Raw genomic sequence first — 24,249 nt, 5'->3', positions numbered from 1 at the left:
CGTCTAAAAAATTAACAAACAGACGCGTTCACAATGGACGTGTTTTTTTTTACAGGATACGTTTAGTAATGTTAAAGATTTCATAACACATTAAAATATTCCGTTGCAGCTAATTACACCATCTAATTGGTGCCTAATTAAACCACTTTATATGTTGTGGGTTTTGTCTCATTTGAAGGGATTTTTTATCAAAGAAATAATGTAAGTACTACCTTTAAAACAAAATGTACCTCACATAATTAACAAATTGTTAATTTTTAGTATTAAATCATTAGGAACATTTTGTAACACATCGAAATATTCCGTTGTAGCTAATTAGACCATGATTATACCAACTAATTGGTACCTAACTACACCACTTTAAATGCGGTATGGGTTTGTCTCTTTTGAAGCGCATTTTTATATCATAGAATTAAGGTAAATAGTCGCTTTAAAACACCCTGCACTTTACATATGGTTTACAAATGGTTAGATGCTATGTCAGATTTTTGGCCGATTTTACCCCAAAGTTTTGATTTAAATAGGTATTTTGATGGGGTCGAATTTGAGCCATTGCTCGAAACTGTTCGCCAATTAGCAGTGAAATAAAGTGCTCAAAATTAGTTTTTGTCGGGATCCCGTCAATATATCACGTGACCAATTCTCATGTGTTTTATAAGAAACGTTTTAAATTTGTGTCATGAATCCTGACTATTAAAAGTAAAAGTTAAACTTTTATTCGTTAGAGCGGGTGATACTTTAAATACCATTCACTCAAACAAATCAATTTTTGAATGTTTGTGACCAAAAATCTGACATAGCATCTTTAATACTTAATGTATATATGTTTCCATATAGGAATCTTGGTGCCACAATAATTATGTTCAAATAATCTTACTTTACAGAAATGGGATTTGCGTATCCGGCAGAGGGGCGCATGACATGTGGTCTGTGGAGTACATCATTCCACTTCCGAGGGCATCACTTTATAAGGCAAGTTTCACGTTTCAAATCATTTTAGTTTATTCATTATTTTTCCTAAAAACTATACACCAAGTAATATCGACGTGAATCTAAAAACTCTTTTGAGTAATTTAATGAATAAGTGAGAGTCAATACTAAAAATGTCCACTGCCCTCTTTAAAATTTAATCACTTTATAAACTGTCCAACAAATTCGACCTATTCGTATAATTTTCAATGGTTTAGGGATGTTTAACAGACAAATATTTGGAATCCCTAAACTGTTGAAGGTAAACAAGTTGTGGGCCATAGATATTCAATTGTGTTTGGAACTGTATATAATTAAAATGTGGAAAATATTTTGTTATGCAATATAGGACCGACGACATGAAACTACAACATGTTGTCCTCGGATGACATCTCACCACAAATCAAAACGGACCAGCAATGACCACAAAACAAGCAACAGGAGAACCGTTCTTGCAGTTCGTTGTTTCGAATGCAAACGAATATGCACATCTGAATTTGCATTCCTAGACCATTTCTACGCCAAACATCGACCGAAAGAGGCAAGTGTAAGTCAACACTAGTGACCTTTAGATTTGAGTGAACGTGGACCTCGTTCACGTCGACCACGGTTGTGTTTTTTCGAAGTGACGTCATAACCATAGTTTAGGGGTCGCGACTCTATGGGGCGCCAAATGTAAAACATTTATTAAACGCAATTATTTACATATAATTCATTATATAACACATAAATCAGAAATAAGAAGAGCGAGAGTAGCGACGCAGCGAGGCGCCTTGAATAAAGGCCACCGTTACAACGTGAACGAAGTCCGCGTTCACTTAAATCTAAAGGTCCCTACTAACTCTAATCTGAATTTGTGTGAAACCAATTATTTGTTTTGTCTTTAGTGTCACGGGTGGTGTAGTTGTGGATGTCGCGCTATTACAATATTGTGCTAATTGTAGCCCAATCCCCTTTTCAATGGTTCATTTAAATCCAATGTGTATGCATGTGACGAAAGCATTCAAAGTGGGTTTACACTTTACTGGGCAATACATATTTTTTTTGTACATCATTTCGTATTCATCATCGTGTACAATATGATATTTTTGAAGATGTATTATTTTATCTCATAGCCCTATAGCATAATATTATCAACAATTGCACAGTTGGTCTGCTCCCATTACAACGGCGTATGTCCGCCAAGCTGTCAAAGAGCAATAGCGATCAATGCAACCGGTTGTCACACGTTTAAACTAATTGTTATAAAAGCTTGTCATATCATAGTATAGGACTTTACCTAGATAACTGATTGTGAATCCTGCTGAACGATCTGTGATTAACGTTCGGTAATGACTCTGGAAAGTATACAAAGTTACGTGACCTACATCATCTTTTGATGGTGCATTTCACTTCGAAGTAGGTCTACTGCAGTAATTGAAAACATAATATATAATTGTTTTTTTTCACAAACAAATTAAACTTGAATAAGAAGCTTGGCCGGTAAGGTCCTCAACACTGTTCAGAAATACGCTTTAAGTAAAACAAATATCGCGTTATTTCTCTTATACAGAAAACGGAAACTGTCTACGGCGAAACTGGTGGTGGAAAGAAGTTAACTGGGGAGAAGAGAACAACTCGAATTGCGAGAGTCTTGGTTGACATCCTCCACACTTATCCGGGAAACGACGACTCTCTAGATATTTCCGCACAAATGATGCAACAATTACGGGACCAGGTACACTGTCTAAGAAAAAATAATGGTTTTAAAATGATTCAGTTGATGTGGAAGTGTAACAGGTTTGGGTTTAGACAAACAGTTAGGGCTTTGTTTCATGACAAAATAAATACGGAGAGCCAAGTCTCAAAGTGTCGAAAGCAAACAGCAAGTTGTGAACAGGGTGCGAATAACCAGAATAGCAGTGAATGTGGTGATGCTGATATGCAATCTGTATATTCTGACAACATCCAACACGATGAAAATGTTCCTCGGGTTGCAAGTCCAAGTGTTGAAATACTGGCGAATATTGACGAGTTAAGAGTCAGTTCAGGTAAATAGTTGACATAGTTGCTCACGGTCAAAAAATGATTTTTTTTTATACTTTGTTGGTGGAAGGGCCTTGGGGTGCAAGTAAACAAAATTGCATTTTCAATTCTATGTATAGCCCGTTGCCATGGTTACGGCTCATTTGAATTTTTTGCCATTTTAGGTCGATTTTTGGGTCTGAAAAACTGGTTTTTAGCTCATATTTACAACTCCACCCCACCAAAATGCAATATTAATTAAAAAAACCTTTTATATTACTACAAAGTATCATCCTTGGCCTTCCTTGAGAAAAAAAATTTATTGCTTTAAATATCACCCTTGTGCTATTTTTGCATCATGCATTACAGTATGTTTTTAGAACTTGCAAAATCGACATTTTTACCCTTTTTTTGGACCCCAAAATGTCAACTTGCCAGGGGTCTCAGAAAATTTTCCTTTCGTCTGTGATTAGGGCCAACATTGGTCTTTCCATATCTGGTGTCAAAAACTTGGGCAATTGTATCCTGTTGGGCCAGTACTGCCTCAAAACTAGACCTTTTTTCCCCAAAACATGAAAAATGCCTTTTTAAGGGTCTTTTCACATAATATCAACATACGTGTCCATGGTAAAAGAAAAGGAATATTTTTCCTATACTTTGTGGATGGTAGGGACTTGGGGTGCAAATAAACAACATTAACATTTCAAATCATAATATAACACGTTGCCATGGTAACAGTTCATTTGTGTTTAGGCCACTTTGGGCCGATATTGGGGGGAATGAAAAACTGTTTTTTTAAGTTAATATTTACAACTCCTCCCCACCAAAAAACAAAATTATTTCATAAAACCTTTTACATCAGTACAAAGTATAATCCTTGGCTTTACTTGAGACAAAAAAATATTGCTATAAATTTCACCCTTGTGCTATTTTAAGAACGTGCATTACAGTATGTTTTTAGAACTTGCAAAATCAACATTTTTACCATATTTTTTGCCCTCAAAATTCCATTTTTTCAGGGGTCTCAGAATATTTTCGAAATGCATTTTGAAATATTTGCTTCATTTTGAACATTTATAACATGAAGAAGTTAGCTATAATTCCATCAATCTGGCAGCTTTTTATAAGCACTTTGTAGGTTTAGTGCATAACCAAACATTGATCAGGACTTGTTGATGACCTAAATCTTATAATTTGCCCCACCCCGGCCCTGGCCCAATCATATTTCTTGACATTGCATAAAATAAAATAACAGTTTTGTGAACAGCGCCTCTTTTTTGAAAGTCACATTTTTTAATTCCCCTTGCACATCAAGAATGTTTGTACTGTCTTTAATGTTTTATTGGTTCTCGGAATATTTCCCTTTTTGTTTTGATGGGCTATCATTATGGTTTGCATGTCTACTGGGGAGAAACACTTTGGTTTATTGTATCCTGTTGTGACACTTCTGCCTCAAAAATGGTAATTTTTCCAAAACCAATAAAAATGCATTTTGAAGTTATCCCTTAGTTTGAATTGATAAAAAACAAAAACGAGCATGCTTGTTAAAAGAATATGGCACTGTTTCCATGCTCTTTAAGCCACTGAGTTCTTGTTTTGTCATAACTACTTTACCTAGTTGTACAGGTATGATTCACATTGCAAGAAGAGAAGTAGTGCGATGAGCAATCTTTACTGTTCTTGTCTTTACATGGCCTTATAACAGTCTTCTTGGTCCCCTGCCCGCTACCAAACTAAACATTATCATCCTAATCAGAACAAAGAGGCTCTAAAAGTGAGCAAGTACTGTATCCAAAGTATCTAACCATTTAGCCGCCGTACCGCCCAGCCGCATTATAGCGATACACTGTATGCGGTACGAGGAAACCTCGCTAGCTTGTGTTTGTAGAAAAAAAGGAACATCAAAAGAAAACTCGATAGTCATTAGTAGGTCTACGCATTTGTTAATATATCTAGTTGTTATAGATCGTTATTAATTCTCCCTTCACAGTTGACTTGTCGAAGCTAATGATGAATATGAAATAATTTAGCTCTTACGAAAAATAAAACGCTCATTTGTAAACAGGAAACTGTTCATTATTTATGATATTGTCAAAACTTAACGCCTTCGCATTTAATCAGTATGAGCATTGAGCCAGAAAAAAGCCTTGAAAAGCTATTGTGTTCATTTTATCCGTGCACAAAAATATTCGCCATAAAAATTACCGTAGCCGTTTAACGAGAGGCATTTATTGTTCCCATGAGAACTTTTATACAAATATTACCGAAAGGGAAAAAAAATGTGCATACACATTAACCATGGCTATCTTTTAAAATTTGAACTATGATTCCAGTAATTTACTGCAAGACTCTTGAGAAATTGGATATCAGCAAACTCGGGCGGTGCAGGGACTAAAGGGCTTAATGGCCATTCACCTGCTTTGGCCTTCTGTAAGCAGTTCCCCCATCTATGGTGGGGTTCCTTTCAATTGTACTGTTGCAAACAATAAAAGAGTTGGTTTGTTTAACGTGATAAACAATTCAATGTTTTTTGTTGATCGTTCTCAGAGACGTATATAATAATTATGAATTAGTAAGATAGTGAATGGAAAAAATATCAAACTAGCCTGAATAGACCTTTGTCACTGCAAATGCATCTTACTTGTTTATGTTCAGCAGGTGCAAGTTTTTACAACTTCTTTCAATGTTGTTTCATTAAAGGAACACGTTGCCTTGGATCGGTCGAGTTGGTATTTGAAAAGTGTTTGTAAACGTTTATTAAAAAATGCATATGATTAGAAAGATATTTTAAAAGTAGAATATAATGATCCACACAAGTATCACTCAAAAACATCTTTCTAACCATGCATTTTAAAACAAACCGTTACAAACGCATTTCAAAGACCAACTTAACCGATCCCAGGCAACGTGTTCCTTTTAAATAATCTCTTACGCTCATCTTGCAAATCGTTAGTATCATTGTTTTTAATAAGATCTTGGCAAACTTTTCCAACACTTTTAAGCGGGCTTTTTAATTTCCCACGTTTGTGTTGGATATGATTGGATGCTCCAAACCATCTGCCGCAAGCACAGAAACTACATTGTTTATGATCTCTATCTCTAAGAAAAGTTTTACATTTGGTAGCAGGCAGGGACCAAGGAGAGTAGGCCCTGTATTAAAGACAACTTGTAAAGAATGCTCATCGCACTCTACTTGCAATGGGAATCATACCTGTACAATAGGTAAAGTAGCCAAATCAAGAACTCTCAGTGGCAAAGCATTGGTTATGGTTTGGTTGGATACCATTATGTTTAAATAAAAACTTTGTATTAATTACTCAAAGGGCATGGAAACAGTGCCAGATTTTTAACAAGCATGCATTGTTTTTGGAAAAATTACTATACTTAAGGCATGATCAGTCACAACAGGATACAATATACACAGTGTTTCTACCCAGAAGACATGAAAACACCAATAACAACCGAACACTTTCACAAAAAGAGGCGCTATTCACAAAACATTGTTTTATGCAATGTCAAGAAATATGATTGGGGCTGGGCCGGGCAAATTGTAAAATTAAGGTCATCAACAGTTCCTGATCAATGTTGGGTAATCCACTAGTGCTAAGCAAAAAGCTGCAAGATTGATAGAATTATTACTTTTTAATGTTAGAAATTCAATATGCCCAGAAACGATTCAAAATGCATTTTTCTGTTTGAGGAAAAAAGTATATTTTTGAGACAGTACTGTTAACATCAGGATACACTTGCCAAGTTTTTCTTACCCGAAATAAAAAAGACAAATTTTGGCCCTGATCAAAACCGAAAGGAAAATATTCTGAGACCCCTGAAAAAAAAATGAAATTTTGAGGGCAAAAAATGTGGTAAAAATGTTGATTTTGCAAGTTCTAAAAACATACTCTAATGCATGTTCTAAAAATAGCACAAGGGGGAAATTTATAGCAATATTTTTTTGTCTCAAGTAAAGCCAAGGATGATAATTTGTAGTGATGTAAAAGGTTTTATGAAATAATTTTGTTTTTTAGAGTTGTAAATATTAACTAAAAAAACAGTTTTTCATTCCCCAAGATCAGCCTAAAGTGGCCTAAACACACATGAACTGTTACCATGGCAACGTGTTATATTATGATTTGAAATGTAAATGTTGTTTATTTGGACCCCAAGTCCCTACCATCCTACCATCCACAAAAAAAAAAAAAAAAAATGTTCTTTCTTGTTTTTTACCGTGGACACGTATTTCGATATTATGTGAAAAGACCCTTAAAAAGGCATTTTTCATGTTTTGGGGAAAAAAGTCTAGTTTTAAGGCAGTACTGTCACAACAGGATACAATTGCCCAAGTTTTTGACACCAGATATGGAAAGACCACTGTTGGCCCTAATCACAGCCGAAAGGGAAATTGTCTGAGACCCCTGGCAAGTTGACATTTTGGGGTCCAAAAATAGGGTAAAAATGTTGATTTTGCAAGTTCTAAAAACATACTGTAATGCATAATGCAAAAATAGCACAAGGGTGATATTTAAAGCAATAATTTTTTATCTCAAGGAAGGCCAAGGATGATACTTTGTAGTGATATAAAAGGTTTTTTGAAATAATGTTGCATTTTGGTTGGGTGGAGTTGTAAATATGAGCTAAAAAACAGTTTTTCAGACCCCAAAATCGGCCTAAAATGGCCAAAAAACAAAATGAGCCGTAACCATGGCAACGGGCTATATATAGAATTGAAAATGCAATTTTATTTACTTGCACCCCAAGGCCCTTCCACCAACAAAGTATAAAAAAAAATCATTTTTTGACCGTGAGCAAGTATGTCAACTATTTACCTGAACTGACTCTTAAGCGATTTAAACTATGCTGACAATGAAGACGATGGCGATACAATTTCATCAACACATTCGTACATTTCATCAGATTCGACAATCATACCATTATTATATTGCATTTGCAATCAACCGTACGACCCTTCGCTTAGTATGGTTGCTTGTGATCTATGCAATGCATGGTACCATTACACTTGCCTAAATCTACAACCGCTTTCTACTAATCAATCGTACATGAACAATGTTTCATTTATATGTGGTGTTAATAACTGTAATAAGGGTGAGAGGGTGTTTTTTTGCCCAAGTACCCCTGACTCAAAACAAGACAGAGAACCACAAGACAAAGAACAAGACAGACAATCAGACAAAGAACAAGACAGACAATCAGAAAAAGGACAAGACAGAGCACAAGACAAAGAACAATACAAAGCACAAGACAAAGAACAAGACAGAGCACAAGACAAAGAACAAGACAAAGAACAAGACAGAGCACAAGACAAAGAACAAGACAAAGAACAAGACAGAGCACAAGACAAAGAACAAGACAGAGCACAAGACAAAGAACAAGACACAGCAAAAGACAAACAGCAAAACAAAAAACAAGACAAAGAACAAGACAGAGCACAAGACAAAGAACAAGACACAGCAAAAGACAAAGAACAAGACAGAGCACAAGATAAAGAACAACAAGACACAGCACAAGACAAAGAACAAGACAGAGCACAAGATAAAGAACAACAAGACACAGCACAAGACAAAGAACAAGACAGAGCACAAGACAAAGAACAATACAGAGCACAAGACAAAGAACAAGACAAAGAACAAGACAGAGAACAAGACAGAGCACAAGACAAAGAACAAGACAGAGCACAAGACAAAGAACAAGACACAGCAAAAGACAAACAGCAAGACAAAAAACAAGACAGAGCACAAGACAAAGAACAAGACACAGCAAAAGACAAACAGCAAGACAAAAAACAAGACAAAGAACAAGACAGAGCACAAGACAAAGAACAAGACAGAGCACAAGACAGAGCACAATACACAGAACCAGACACAGCAACGTCAGACAATGAGGAGGACACATCACAAAACAACGAACAATACAAAGAATACCAAGATATATTACAAAATAAAGAACATATCAAAGAAAAAGGCAAACTAAATTACAGAATACCTCACAGAGAAGTAGACAGAGAAACAAATATAGAACAATACAAAGGAAATGATTTGCATCAAGAGAAATACAAAGACGACCTCGTTTCTGAGAAATTACCCGATTATGAGCACTCCAACACAACAAAAGTTTGGCAATGGTTAATGGCGGACAAAGAAAACAGTGCAAGCTCCCATCAATACACTAATTTTCTTGAAGCAACACCTGATGTCTCCTCAATAGGAGCATGCTTCTCGTCAATAAATACACTTTCACCTGTTGTGGATAAATTTCACAAACGGGGAAACAAACGCAAATTTGAGTCCCTCTCGTTTTCAGAGTGTTACTCACAAGACGCCATTTATGAACCGCATTGTTCTAACACATATAATAGTAACACATCAGACCTTAGTAGGAATCATGCCGATGAGTTCTTGCCCAATGATGTTATCGTCGGCATGTGTTCACGGAGCAACAACATAAATAACATACAAAAATTTTGCAAAGTCCCATTGCCAGACCGTCGGAAGTGTTTTTTTTCCATAGACAAATCGGAATGGAAAAAACTTAAACAAAATCAAACTGGAAATTCTTTCCGAAGGTCGTGGATTCATGTATTTATAAAAGGACTTAAGCAAATCCACCCGTACTGCTCTTTTCAAATAAAACGACACTACGTCTCCGGGAACAAACGAAAGAAATCCAAGTTTGCGTTTAAAGCAAATGGGTATTGCAATTTCACGGACTGCACTGTCAAGTTTAATCTATCAATGGAAGACGAAAAGTCTTTGAAGGTTAAAGTACAATTTGATGGCGAGATGAAGCATGATAAAACTGAACGACGCGCAAGATATATAAGAAATACTCGCAGAGAAAAGTTAAAAAAGGTATTGAAGTACAAAAAACCACGACGTGAATACATTGACAACCTGAGGTCATTAAGTGATAAACAATTTTTTTCTGGCTGTAGGGACGAAGCCCCGAACAAGGAGGTTTTGCAAAAAATATCTAGCGAAGCCAAACAATTGTCAGACCCTAGTGAGAGCGAGCTACAAGGACTTTTAAGTATATGTGAAAAACAAAGCGACTCAAGAAGGAAAATCCCCGGTATTGTGCGTGACGTTTCTCTATACCCACCTACTGTGATACTGTTCTCACAATACAGCTTAAACGTTTATCACCACATTTCTTCTAGAGATATCATTTACCTTGATGCCACTGGTTCAATAATGCAAAACAACTCAACGTTCTCAAAAACAAAGAAATACCAACTGTACGATCTCGTTGTTCGCCATCCACTTAAAGGATCACCGCCTCTTGTGATTGCTTCAATGTTAACGACAGATCATAGCGCTTTCCGAGTGTCGCATTTTCTACAAATGTTTTTGCACAAAGAGCAAACTATTTACGGTTATAACTCCCCCAAAGAACCAGTAATGGTGATGATTGACGGGAGCTCAACTCTTCTACTTTCTTGCCTAACTAGTTTTTGTAAAGAAACTGTGCTAGAGTACCTTAATCGTTGTTATCGGATAACCACCGGCTGCGCAGAAGGCAAAGATCTGAATAAAACCGTAATGCATTGTTGTGCCAGTCATTTTTTGAAAAATGCATCAAGGATGATAAGAAAGTACTATAAGAAGAACTATCGCGAAGCAATGTTTTGGATCGGTTTGCTTGTAAAAAGTGCTGACATGGCGGAAATAAACGAAATAGTCAAATCACTTGCAGTTTTAACTAGATCACATTTCTCTACTGACCTCGTAAAATTTCACTTCAATAAACTCAAGCACAAAGTTGAGGATTTGGATGATGCAGCAGCAACAGAGTTACATGATGACTGGTCAGATGACGATTGTGAGGATGAAGGTGCAGACAGCGTACAGCCCGCATATGTTGACATCGAACATGGACATTTATTAACACAAGACGAGTTTATCTCAAAATCACCCAATTCACCTTTTAAGCGTCACTTTCAGTCAATTGTTAAAGGTGCTATTGCAGAAGTGACTCAATACGAAAGCCACAACGACACGTCGCTTTTAACGGAAAACACATACGCTGGCAAAGATTTCTTAAAGTACTTACTGGATTTTGCGCTTCCAAATGTACCAAATTGGTCTGGGCTTATGATCCACGATTTAGGCAGGCATGGAACATCTGACATATATTCACGATACTCGAAATTTTACAAGTCTCTTAGTACATCTAAATTTCAAAACATCACTTCAAATAATCGCACCCAGGGAATCATTGAGAAAAGTATGGGTGAAGTTAAACGCGTAAAGTTACAGCATAACCGATGTAGAAAGCTAAATGATTTTGTACTACTGTATGAGCAGGACTTGTTGCCGGTACACAGAGAATTCTGCGAAGCGTTTTGCAAATCAAAGAAACAAACACGTAGACAGTTAGTAACACTCACAAGCGAGAAATGGTGCAAACGGGTGAGGAACAGTACTCCCAAAAGTAAAGGAGTTTATTTGACACCTCCATTGAAAGGTTTAAACTTTAAAGACAAACCGACGAAGAAAACAAAACATGACAGCACAAAGAAAGAAAACAAGGGCAACAAAAGTGGCAAAAAGAATTCTGCCAATCTTCTACAACAAGAACCACAGCCTAATAAACCTAATGCTCAGTCAAAAGCGAAAAGCCCGAAACCGGAACCAGCAAGTAACCCACAACAATCACTTAAACTTGCCTCCGAGATTGAACTTGGTGTTAAAGGTATTGCAAATAACAGTGTATCCTGTTGGTGGATTGCGACAGTGCAAGCGCTCAAGCCTTTCATACACCACGCTAAATTGGATGTTTCGAAGTGGGAGGGAAGTGACACTTTTCTTTGGAGAAAATTTGTACTCTTGTACGAAAGTTTAAAATCCAACAGTTCTCAACCGGTCCCATTTCGTCACATCCAACCGATGGTAAAAGATTGTGCTAGACAAATGAAATTAAAGGCCAATCAACAGCAAGACGCTGCTGAGTTTTATGCGGAGATTATGGTTACTTTTTTGGAAGAATCATGCCTGACTAACAAAATTGAAATCTGCCAAAGTGTTTTGTGTCTCAACTGTAATGCTAAAGTCGATGTCGAAAATTCTACTTCAGGTGTACTGCCACTTGCTATAGGAAAACAAAACATTGTTGAATGTTTGCAGTCTCATTTTAATGATGAAACTGTCGATGGTATTTATTGCAGTCACTGCAACCAAAGGTGTCCTAAATTGTACACCAACCGTATCGTTAACTGTCCATCGTTGATTGTAATACAACTATTACGTTTCGCAGTAGAAAATGGCAAGACGAAGAAGGTGACTTCGACAGTAAACCCCGATATTGACATAGATTTGTCAAATTACTGCGTAAACCATACGCCTTCGTGTTATCGTTTGCGCTCAGTTATTGTTCATACGGGAGATTCTTTGGAAAGTGGTCATTATAAAACATTCTTACGTCACTCCAATGGCTCAATAACTGAATTTGATGATGATCGGGTCCGAAAAGTCAGTAACTTACGTTTCTCTGCCTATGCATGCTCATCTGGGTATCTGTTGTTTTATGAAAAAATAGACCCACTTAACATATTAACAGTAGACTCCGCTGCTATTTCTGAAGCCACACTTAACGACGATGGTTGCAATGTACTTCACAATGAAACTGATTTTATACAGCTTATGTGGAAAAGAATCAGTTCGAGTAATTTACATTATGTTGCTCTTCGTGATGACCGCACTAATGATGTGCTAACTTTCTACAACTTAGCAATGCTAGATCCCCACCCATCAAAAGCAGTATACAACAAAATACGCGGACTGTATCCAAGTTATCACCGTGGCTGGTTGAGTGAAGATTTAGTTGACTTTTACTTGTCCCAGGTGTGTGAAATTTTAAATGACGAACACAAGAGAAACAAGTTTGGTGTCATACACTGCATTGATTCGTTGAATATTCTGACAGAAAAACCTACCACTGAAACATTTAAGTCAGTTTCAAGAAAGTGGTTCAAGAATGCAAAATTTTGCGACATTCTTATACTTCCACTTTTGCAAAACAAACATTTCACTGTTTACATAATAGACAACGAACTCAACACAGTCCAATGTTACGACTCTTTAAGTTTCAGCCATGACACAAGAAGTAAAATGACTGCACACGGACATGCTTTGTTACAATTTTTCATAAATGGAAGAGTACAGAGGTTTTGGACAAATTTACCGCGTGCGTTTGAGGTACGAGATAAATGCACAATCAAACAAGCAACATGTGTACAGCAATCTGACTCTGCAAGCTGTGGCGTTTACTGTTGTTTATTTGTTGAAGAACTGTACCTCACCACTAACATGAATTGCAAAGATACTGCTGAAAATCTTAGGATATACATAACAAAGCAGTTACTAACAAGATCCACAATCGTTGATCCTTCATTGAGAAGCCAGTTTGAATCATGTAAAACAGATTTATAGTCAGTATTTCAATGCAGGCTAACATTAAACAACCCTTTGATGCATCAAATTGCACTCTCAGGTTCGAGGAAAAGGAGTCATTTTATTCATACTAAGGTTTGTCTGTTCTTCTTAAAACTAAGAAAACTAACAACACCGTAGTTTTCACAATACATTTTTATGAGACACACCTGTTTTTTTTTTAAGTTGTACTTTTTTATGGCAACTTGAGGACATTTTCAGACACTTACCTCATCCAATTTTTCTTGGTCTATAAATAAGCAAGTTGTTGTTTCTTTTGCATATCAGCAGTACTCAATTGGTAAGTTTGAGACATCACGTTAAAGTTGAAAGTTATTACAAAGAGTATGTGAGACGTCGAACTAGACATCCGTTTATTGCCATGCGCTTAAAGGCAGTGGACACTATTGGTAATTGTCAAAGACTAGCCTTTACATTTGGTATATCTCAACATATGCATAAAATAACAAACCTGTGAAAATTTGAGCTCAATCGGTCATCGAATTTGCGAGATAAAAATGAAAGAAAAAAACACCCTTGTCACACGAAGTTGTGTGCGTTTAGATGGTTGATTTCGAGATCTCAAATTCTAAATCTGAGGTCTCGAAATCAAATTCATGGAAAATTACTTCTTACTCGAAAACCTCGGTACTTCAGAGGGAGCCGTTTCTCACAATGTTTTATACCATCAACCTCTCCCCATTACTCGTCACCAAGAAATATTTTATGCTAATAATTATTTTGAGTAATTACCAATAGTGTCCACTGCCTTTAAAACACCCTGTTCATAAGTGTATTTTTACACTTACACTAGAATTGCAGCAAATGTTTAAGGTTAAACACGTTTTGCAGTTTTGTTTAAAAGGGTAGGCACACTTGTAGTAATTGTTATCATCATGGTCTTTAAACGCATCGATCATTAGGCTATACAATTATTATGATGATGTAAACGGTCAAGTGGAAGGTGGGTAGGTGCATTTGTTGATGCTGCGGGTTGTCGAACTTTTTTCTTTACATTTTAACAACGAATGGAGTGTAAACATTTTATGTATTGATATTAAAAGGGCAGTGAATACCCTTATACCTTTCAGATTTGGAAAAACAATTAATTTAAAACAACAAGTGTTATGGAGTAGTCTTAATGCGCAAACATAAACAAATATTTTTTTATTTTTTATTTTTTGGTGTGAAATTCTCTTTAAACGACTTTAAACCCAGACCATTATATAAAGTTGTGTCATTATGAACTAATTATTTGGTGTAGTTAGCTGCAGCGGAATAAATAAATGCGTTGTTGAATGGTCTTAATGAGTAAAGACCAACATTAAATACTTGCTAATTACGTGAAGTCGTATTACTTTAAAGCGACTACATTATTTCGTTAGATGTCATTAAAGAAATATAAAACACATTCACATAAAATAAAGAAGTTCACGGCGGGCCTAATCAGCTACAAACAAACAAACACAATCACAAAAGGGTGTAGTTGTACACTTATTAGTGGGTCAAATTTGCTGCAACGAAATATTAAGACGTTTTATTAAGTTTTCTTAGTAATTTTACACTAACAATTCCATACTTGATAATTATGTGTGGTACATATAGTTTTAAAGCGACTACAAGTTATTTATTTGATTAGAAAAATGCACTTCCTTGGTTTATTTAAGAAGTATAATTAGCTGGTATAATTAGCTGCAACAGAATATTTCAATGTGTTATGAAATGGTCTTAATGATTAAACTGCAAAAGTTGATTATTTGTTAATTAGGAGAGGTACATTTTGTTTTAAAGTGACTACTTTAGCTATTTTAGGCTGGACAAAATTCCCTTCAAATGAGACAAAACCCATAGCATATAAAGTGGTTTAATTAGGCACCAATTAGATGGTCTAATAAGGTGCAACGGAATTTTTCGATGTGTTACGAAATGGTCTTAATGATTAAACACTAAAAAGTAACAATTTGTTAATTATATGAAGTACATTTTGTTTTAAAGTGACTACTTACGTTATTTCTTTGATTAAAAATTCCCTTCAAATTAGAAAAAACCCACAACATATAAAGTGTTTTATTTAAGAACTAATTAGTTGGTGTAATTAGCTGCAACGGAATATTTCGATGTGTTATGAAATGGTCTTAATGGTTAAACACTAAAAAGTAACTATTTGTTAATTATGTGAGGTACATTTTGTTTTAAAGTGACTACTTACGTTATTTCTTTGATTAAAAATTCCCTTCAAATGAGACAAAACCCACAACTTACAAAGTGTTTTATTTAAGAACTAATTACATGGTCTAATTAGCTGCAACGGAATATTTCAATGTGTTATGAAATGGTCTTAATGATTAAACACTCAAAATTAATTATTTGTTAATCATGTAAGGTACATTTTGTTTTAAAGTGACTACTTACGTTATTTCTTTGATAAAAACTCACTTCAAATTAGACAAAACCCACAACATATAAAGTGGTTTATTTAAGAACTTATTCGTTGGTCTAATTAGCTGCAACGGAATATTTCAATGTGTTATGAAATGGTCTTAATGATTAAACACTCAAAATTAAATATTTGTTAATTATGTAAGGTACATTTTGTTTTAAAGTGACTACTTACGTTATTTCTTTGATAAAAATTCACTTCAAATGAGACAAATCCCACAACATATAAAGTGTTTTATTTAAGAACTAATTAGTTGGTGTAATTAGCTGCAACGGAATATTTCAATGTGTTATGAAATGGTCTTAATGATTAAACACTAAAAAGTGACTATTTGTTAATTATGTGAGGTACATTTTGTTTTAAAGTGACTACTTACGTTATTTCTTTGATTAAAAATTCCCTTCAAAAGAGACAAAACCCACAACATATAAAGTGTTTTATTTAAGATCTAATTACATGGTCTAATTAGCTGCAACGGAATATTTCAATGTGTTATGAAATGGTCTTAATGATTAAACACTCAAAATTAATTATTTGTTAATCATGTAAGGTACATTTTGTTTTAAAGTGACTACTTTAGCTATTTTGGGCTGGACAAAATTCCCTTCAAATGAGACAAAACCCATAGCATATAAAGTGGTTTAATTAGGCACCAATTAGATGGTCTAATAAGCTGCAACGGAATATTTCAATGTGTTATGAAATGGTCTTAATGATTAAACACTCAAAATTAATTATTTGTTAATTATGTAAGGTACATTTTGTTTTAAAGTGACTACTTACGTTATTTCTTTGATAAACATTCACTTCAAATGAGACAAAACCCACAACATATAAAGTGTTTTATTTAAGAACTAATTAGTTGGTGTAATTAGCTGCAACGGAATATTTCAATGTGTTATGAAATGGTCTTAATGATTAAACACTAAAAAGTGACTATTTGTTAATTATGTGAGGTACATTTTGTTTTAAAGTGACTACTTACGTTATTTCTTTGATTAAAAATTCCCTTCAAAAGAGACAAAACCCACAACATATAAAGTGTTTTATTTAAGAACTAATTAGTTGGTGTAATTAGCTGCAACGGAATATTTCGATGTGTTATGAAATGGTCTTAATGGTTAAACACTAAAAAGTAACTATTTGTTAATTATGTGAGGTACATTTTGTTTTAAAGTGACTACTTACGTTATTTCTTTGATTAAAAATTCCCTTCAAATGAGACAAAACCCACAACTTACAAAGTGTTTTATTTAAGAACTAATTACATGGTCTAATTAGCTGCAACGGAATATTTCAATGTGTTATGAAATGGTCTTAATGATTAAACACTCAAAATTAATTATTTGTTAATCATGTAAGGTACATTTTGTTTTAAAGTGACTACTTACGTTATTTCTTTGATAAAAACTCACTTCAAATTAGACAAAACCCACAACATATAAAGTGGTTTATTTAAGAACTTATTCGTTGGTCTAATTAGCTGCAACGGAATATTTCAATGTGTTATGAAATGGTCTTAATGATTAAACACTCAAAATTAAATATTTGTTAATTATGTAAGGTACATTTTGTTTTAAAGTGACTACTTACGTTATTTCTTTGATAAAAATTCACTTCAAATGAGACAAATCCCACAACATATAAAGTGTTTTATTTAAGAACTAATTAGTTGGTGTAATTAGCTGCAACGGAATATTTCAATGTGTTATGAAATGGTCTTAATGATTAAACACTAAAAAGTGACTATTTGTTAATTATGTGAGGTACATTTTGTTTTAAAGTGACTACTTACGTTATTTCTTTGATTAAAAATTCCCTTCAAAAGAGACAAAACCCACAACATATAAAGTGTTTTATTTAAGAACTAATTAGTTGGTGTAATTAGCTGCAACGGAATATTTCGATGTGTTATGAAATGGTCTTAATGGTTAAACACTAAAAAGTAACTATTTGTTAATTATGTGAGGTACATTTTGTTTTAAAGTGACTACTTACGTTATTTCTTTGATAAAAACTCACTTCAAATTAGACAAAACCCACAACATATAAAGTGGTTTATTTAAGAACTTATTCGTTGGTCTAATTAGCTGCAACGGAATATTTCAATGTGTTATGAAATGGTCTTAATGATTAAACACTCAAAATTAAATATTTGTTAATTATGTAAGGTACATTTTGTTTTAAAGTGACTACTTACGTTATTTCTTTGATAAAAATTCACTTCAAATGAGACAAATCCCACAACATATAAAGTGTTTTATTTAAGAACTAATTAGTTGGTGTAATTAGCTGCAACGGAATATTTCAATGTGTTATGAAATGGTCTTAATGATTAAACACTAAAAAGTGACTATTTGTTAATTATGTGAGGTACATTTTGTTTTAAAGTGACTACTTACGTTATTTCTTTGATTAAAAATTCCCTTCAAAAGAGACAAAACCCACAACATATAAAGTGTTTTATTTAAGATCTAATTACATGGTCTAATTAGCTGCAACGGAATATTTCAATGTGTTATGAAATGGTCTTAATGATTAAACACTCAAAATTAATTATTTGTTAATCATGTAAGGTACATTTTGTTTTAAAGTGACTACTTTAGCTATTTTGGGCTGGACAAAATTCCCTTCAAATGAGACAAAACCCATAGCATATAAAGTGGTTTAATTAGGCACCAATTAGATGGTCTAATAAGCTGCAACGGAATATTTCAATGTGTTATGAAATGGTCTTAATGATTAAACACTCAAAATTAATTATTTGTTAATTATGTAAGGTACATTTTGTTTTAAAGTGACTACTTACGTTATTTCTTTGATAAACATTCACTTCAAATGAGACAAAACCCACAACATATAAAGTGTTTTATTTAAGAACTAATTAGTTGGTGTAATTAGCTGCAACGGAATATTTCAATGTGTTATGAAATGGTCTTAATGATTAAACACTAAAAAGTGACTATTTGTTAATTATGTGAGGTACATTTTGTTTTAAAGTGACTACTTACGTTATTTCTTTGATTAAAAATTCCCTTCAAAAGAGACAAAACCCACAACATATAAAGTGTTTTATTTAAGAACTAATTAGTTGGTGTAATTAGCTGCAACGGAATATTTCGATGTGTTATGAAATGGTCTTAATGGTTAAACACTAAAAAGTAACTATTTGTTAATTATGTGAGGTACATTTTGTTTTAAAGTGACTACTTACGTTATTTCTTTGATTAAAAATTCCCTTCAAATGAGACAAAACCCACAACTTACAAAGTGTTTTATTTAAGAACTAATTACATGGTCTAATTAGCTGCAACGGAATATTTCAATGTGTTATGAAATGGTCTTAATGATTAAACACTCAAAATTAATTATTTGTTAATCATGTAAGGTACATTTTGTTTTAAAGTGACTACTTACGTTATTTCTTTGATAAAAACTCACTTCAAATTAGACAAAACCCACAACATATAAAGTGGTTTATTTAAGAACTTATTCGTTGGTCTAATTAGCTGCAACGGAATATTTCAATGTGTTATGAAATGGTCTTAATGATTAAACACTCAAAATTAAATATTTGTTAATTATGTAAGGTACATTTTGTTTTAAAGTGACTACTTACGTTATTTCTTTGATAAAAATTCACTTCAAATGAGACAAATCCCACAACATATAAAGTGTTTTATTTAAGAACTAATTAGTTGGTGTAATTAGCTGCAACGGAATATTTCAATGTGTTATGAAATGGTCTTAATGATTAAACACTAAAAAGTGACTATTTGTTAATTATGTGAGGTACATTTTGTTTTAAAGTGACTACTTACGTTATTTCTTTGATTAAAAATTCCCTTCAAAAGAGACAAAACCCACAACATATAAAGTGTTTTATTTAAGATCTAATTACATGGTCTAATTAGCTGCAACGGAATATTTCAATGTGTTATGAAATGGTCTTAATGATTAAACACTCAAAATTAATTATTTGTTAATCATGTAAGGTACATTTTGTTTTAAAGTGACTACTTTAGCTATTTTGGGCTGGACAAAATTCCCTTCAAATGAGACAAAACCCATAGCATATAAAGTGGTTTAATTAGGCACCAATTAGATGGTCTAATAAGCTGCAACGGAATATTTCAATGTGTTATGAAATGGTCTTAATGATTAAACACTCAAAATTAATTATTTGTTAATTATGTAAGGTACATTTTGTTTTAAAGTGACTACTTACGTTATTTCTTTGATAAACATTCACTTCAAATGAGACAAAACCCACAACATATAAAGTGTTTTATTTAAGAACTAATTAGTTGGTGTAATTAGCTGCAACGGAATATTTCAATGTGTTATGAAATGGTCTTAATGATTAAACACTAAAAAGTGACTATTTGTTAATTATGTGAGGTACATTTTGTTTTAAAGTGACTACTTACGTTATTTCTTTGATTAAAAATTCCCTTCAAAAGAGACAAAACCCACAACATATAAAGTGTTTTATTTAAGATCTAATTACATGGTCTAATTGGCTGCAACGGAATATTTCAATGTGTTGTTAAATGGTCCTAATGATTAAACACAGAAAAGTGATTAATTGTTAATTATATGAAGTACATTTTGTTTTAAAGTGACCATTTACGCTATTTTTTTGATAAAAATTCCCTTCAAAAGAGACAAAACCCACAACATACAAAGTGGTTTATTTAAGAACTTATTCGTTAGTCTAATTAGCTGCAACGGAATATTTCAATGTGTTTATAAATGGTCTTAATGATTAAACACTAAAAAGTAACTATTTGTTAATTATGTGAGGTACATTTTGTTTTAAAGTGACTACTTACGTTATTTCTTTGATAAAAATTCACTTCAAATTAGACAACACCCACAACATATAAAGTGGTTTATTTAAGAACTTATTCGTTGGTCTAATTAGCTGCAACGGAATATTTCAATGTGTTATGAAATGGTCTTAATGATTAAACACTAAAAAGTAACTATTTGTTAATTATGTGAGGTACATTTTGTTTTAAAGTGACTACTTACGTTATTTCTTTGATTAAAAATTCCCTTCAAATGAGACAAAACCCACAACTTATAAAGTGTTTTATTTAAGAACTAATTACATGGTCTAATTAGCTGCAACGGAATATTTCAATGTGTTATGAAATGGTAATAATGATTAAACACTCAAAATTAATTATTTGTTAATCATGTAAGGTACATTTTGTTTTAAAGTGACTACTTACGTTATTTCTTTGATAAAAACTCACTTCAAATTAGACAAAACCCACAACATATAAAGTGGTTTATTTAAGAACTTATTCGTTGGTCTAATTAGCTGCAACGGAATATTTCAATGTGTTATGAAATGGTCTTAATGATTAAACACTAAAAAGTAACTATTTGTTATTTATGTGAGGTACATTTTGTTTTAAAGTGACTACTTACGTTATTTCTTTGATTAAAAATTCCCTTCAAATGAGACAAAACCCACAACTTATAAAGTGTTTTATTTAAGAACTAATTACATGGTCTAATTAGCTGCAACGGAATATTTCAATGTGTTATGAAATGGTCTTAATGATTAAACACTCAAAATTAATTATTTGTTAATTATCTAAGGTACATTTTGTTTTAAAGTGACTACTTACGTTATTTCTTTGATAAAAATTAACTTCAAATTAGACAAAACCCACAACATATAAAGTGGTTTAATTAGACACCAATTAGATGGTGTAATTAGCTGCAACGGAATATTTCAATCTGTTATGAAATGGTCTTGATGATCAAACACTCAAAATTAATTATTTGTCAATTTTGTGAGGTACATTTTGTTTTAAAGTGACTAAGTACGTTGATTTAGTTAGTAAAAATTCCCTTCAAAAGAGACAAACCCCAAACAATATATTAAATGGTAAAACTAGGAACAAATTTGTTGTTCTAATTAGCTCAACGGAATATTTAGATGTGTTATGAAATGGTCTTAATGATTAAATTATTTGTTAATTACGTACGGTATTTTGGTTTAACGATTTTCTTTTTCAAAACAAATGCAGAGAGAGTCGACTACGTTACTATTAAAGATTGATGGATCGAATAAAGCATTAAACAATCAATTATCTTACCCTAATTTGGCCTCCATTTTGTTATAATGAACGAAATTTTACAAAACCAATATTCAAAATTGTCATGAATTTACCAAACCATGGAGGTAGGAATCCTACCTCCATGACCAAACTAAACAAACAGTGGCTAAAGTGTGGGTGAACAACTTAGGAAATGTTGTCGCTTCGTGAAACGGGAAAAGCGCGGCTGCCGCGGCGACTCGAATTAGCGGCTGGACTTTTCGGCCGTAAATTGAGAATTCGCGGCTGGCATTCGCGGCTGGGAATTCGCGGCTGAGAATTCGCGGCTAGCTTCAGCTTGGTCGCCCCCTGTTGTCCATGTTGTCCACTCACGTGAAAAGGCAAGATGGCGGCCAACGGCTTTCTGCTTCGCCATCATTTTTTTTCACGGGAATAAAACTCGATTAAATATAGAGAAAATAACCAAAACATATCATACAACTTATGAAAATAATTTAATCTAATACTTTACAGTTCTACACCTCTTTTGTAGATTTTAAATGTATACTGGTTGAACAAACAGCGAGTTGACGGCACCAGGCAAGTTGACGGCAACTAGGACTCTTCGCAAACACCATGGTCATTGAATGCGGTAGTCTCCGGATCTTGGCCTTTACCGCGATGGGGAAAAAAAAAATCGCTCACGGAGAGCAGCAACGTAGACTCGCTACATTTCTTTGAGCTTTTTATCCCTAAGACGTGTTTGTGTTTTGTTTTGTTTTGTAGGGTCGCTAGCTACCGATGATATGGTGGATCTCTGGATGAACATGGGGCATACAAAACGAACACATGGTGTCACTTTGCCCAATACCAATGTCTACGTGTAGGTCGCCCCCCCCCCCCCCCGGTCGTCACGAAGACGCCAAATAGCAAGGGCGCCCTCAGACGTTCAAAACCTGCATTAGTCTTGGCCCATCAGAGCCCAATAGAATGGCTCTACTTACCCCCAAATTCTGCGCTTACGATCATGATTCACCGCTTACGTGACACAAACATTTGCTTAAAGGAACCAATAGCCTTGGATCGGTCGAGTTGGTCTTTGAAACCGTTTGTAACCGTTTTTTATAAAATGCATATAGGTAGAAAGATGTTGTAAAAGTAGAATACAATGATCCACACAAGCATGCCTCGAAATTGCGTGGTTTTCCTTTTACCTCGTCGACTAACTAGTCGGCCATTTATGGGGGTAAAAATTTTGACTCCCATAAATGGCCGAACCATGTTAGTTCGCACAGTAGAAGGAAAACCACGCAATTTCGCGGCAAACTTGTGTGGATCATTGTATTCTACTTTTAAAACATCTTCCAACCATATGCATTTTATAAAAGACGGTTACAAACGCTTTAGTTTTGACCAACCCGTCCGATCCAAGGCAACGTGTTCCTTTAACATGGCATTTTTTGCCCTGATAAACAGGATTACCAACCAAATTTCAACGTGATTTTCATAAGCAAATACCAGCCAACTGAAAACCAATAACAAGCAATAATGCAAAAAGAGTAAATTTGGTTGGTATGGTATTGGTAACCCTGTTTTTATCAAGGAAGAAATGGGGCCCATGTGTTAAGTGACTGACTGGACTATAATGTATTTACTAATCATATTGATTAGAAAAGAAACAAGATAAACATTTTTCAGACTCGAGCTTTGTTTCCAAAAGAAATTGCAGTGTATTTATATGAAACCAAGTCATCTTAATACAAACCACATAAAGTAAAAGAACTTAATAGATTTAAATGTTATCACAATTTTTACATTTTATGTACAAATCCACAAAGTACATGAAGTATGCCCTGCACAATGCACAATTTTTTTTTAATATTTGAATATACTGTTATAAATAAATTAAGCACTAGTTTGAAGATGCACTCTGCGATTGTGCTCTTGACAAGTTCATACACCACCACTAGTGGTGTAAATACCCACTAATTCGCTGTTTGAACTTGTTTTTGTGCGAGATATTAATAATTATCATGGGAACAAGAAAACTGTTCACACAATGGGGAGAAATTAAATAGTTACACAAAAATGATATTGATTTATCACAAAGAACATGAAGAATGGATCAATAAGAATCAATTGAAAACATTTTAAACAAAATTGTAGTAAGTCTTGAGAAGGAAACTTGTTTAAAAAAGAACACACCCCAAAACAACAATTGGCGTCCAAGTAGGGGCCTGTACTTATTGTTGTACAAATCTTCAGAAACAACAGAATTTATCCACAACAGATAAAATGTTCAAACTTTGACTAGTAGGTTTTGTTATATGTAAAG

The 24,249-nt window shown here is 33.9% G+C and overlaps 1 protein-coding gene across 2 annotated transcripts in view; it reads right to left on the bottom strand.

The window, feature by feature from the left end:
• The window catches only part of LOC139954277 (ubiquitin carboxyl-terminal hydrolase 19-like), a 61,858-nt gene extending 39,361 nt beyond the window's left edge, over nucleotides 1–22,497 (bottom strand). Inside the window, exon 1 of one of the 2 annotated variants that reach the window (XM_071954010.1) lies at nucleotides 22,447–22,497. The gene's annotated coding sequence lies outside the window, so the exon portion shown is untranslated. The remainder of the gene's footprint in view (nucleotides 1–22,446) is intronic. The other variant, XM_071954009.1, reaches the window with a different exon arrangement.
• Nucleotides 22,498–24,249: the final 1,752 nt, after the last annotated feature.

This window comes from Asterias amurensis, chromosome 2, assembly GCF_032118995.1.
Source record: "Asterias amurensis chromosome 2, ASM3211899v1".
NCBI classification, from domain to species: domain Eukaryota; kingdom Metazoa; phylum Echinodermata; class Asteroidea; order Forcipulatida; family Asteriidae; genus Asterias; species Asterias amurensis.
Note: the sequence above shows the minus strand (reverse complement) of the source record. Positions and strands in the feature narration are given on the sequence as shown.